Source organism: Chrysochloris asiatica, unplaced genomic scaffold (genome assembly GCF_000296735.1).
Source record: "Chrysochloris asiatica unplaced genomic scaffold, ChrAsi1.0 scaffold00080, whole genome shotgun sequence".
NCBI lineage: Eukaryota > Metazoa > Chordata > Mammalia > Afrosoricida > Chrysochloridae > Chrysochloris > Chrysochloris asiatica.
The window spans coordinates 9,227,803-9,229,003 of NW_006408598.1; the positions used below are offsets into that span (position 1 = coordinate 9,227,803).

Consider the following 1,201-nt stretch of genomic DNA (forward strand, 5'->3'; position numbering starts at 1 on the left):
TCTTCAGTTGATATCAGGGCACTTTTTGCCTTTCACTCTTGCTCTCCTCCCAATGGCTTCCCATTCCACCATCAATTTTTGCTTTCCTCACTTTTATTGTATCTTGCTTTCCCCTTCACCTAAGTTATCACATGTCTATTGTTTAGCAAGTGAATTACTCACCCTTTGCTCCTGCTAGAATGTTTCTTTTAGGGTGAAAACCTTTCCTTGACTTTTTACAACAGTGATCTCATGTAATCTTTGCTTCTTTTGTGATTGACTAATTTCACTCTGCATGATGTCCTCCAGGTTCATCCATGTTATGAGGTGCTTTGCCGATTCATTGTCTTTCTTTAACCATTCATAGTATTCCACTTTGTGTTGACTCAGTATTTAAATTGGAGATTATAGAAAACGTTGTCATGAACTTCTGATCCCCTGCAAAATCATTTTATGAATATGTGCATATTTGTTGTTGGGTGTCATCAAGCCAATTCTAACTCATAGAGACCCCATGTGATGGAGAAGAATTGGCCCATAGGTTTTTTTCAGGCTATAATCTTTAGGGGTGCACATTGCTAATTCTGTCACCTATAAAGCTGCTGATGAGAGCAAACAAGAAAAAATTGAAAAACCTCAGTCCTTAGAGTCCAACTCCAAGGATTTAATTTCTGCTTCCTCCACTTACTGGCTCAGTGACCATGAATGAGTTGCCTACCCTCAGCTCCACGTCTGCATCTGTAAATGTTGGTAGCTTGTGCTCTTGAACTGATTCTGACTCACAGAGAAGCCTTGTGTGTCAGAGTAGAACTGTCCTGTAGAGTTTTCTTGACTAATCTTTATGGAAGCAAATCACCACATCTTTTCTTCTGTGGTGCTGCTGGGTGGGTCCAGACTGCATTGGGCTACAGCCAAGTAACCTTTTGGGACCACCCAGAGACCTTCACTATAAGATCCAGCAGCATTACAGTACAACATGTGAGAGCTGGAACTCCATGCAATGCTTGTTTTTCTAAGTCTCGCGAGTTTCCCACCTTTGACGGGGTATAGCCCTACCTCTTTTCTGTTACTCGTTTGACTGGACAAGATGTGAGTTTTCCTCTTTTGACATGTTCCCTACTTCCATAAGTCCCAGCTCTCACAGAATAAGGTAATTCAGACTCAGTTGATAAAGGTCAGCCTTCTCCATTCCTTGGTCCTATTCTGTTTTGAAAAAAGCTAA

The 1,201-nt window shown here is 41.2% G+C and overlaps 1 protein-coding gene across 2 annotated transcripts in view; it reads left to right on the forward strand.

Annotated features, from left to right (window-relative positions):
- EOGT (EGF domain-specific O-linked N-acetylglucosamine (GlcNAc) transferase) overlaps positions 1 to 1,201 on the forward strand; it is a 59,284-nt gene that overhangs the window by 55,868 nt on the left and 2,215 nt on the right. The window lies entirely within an intron of this gene.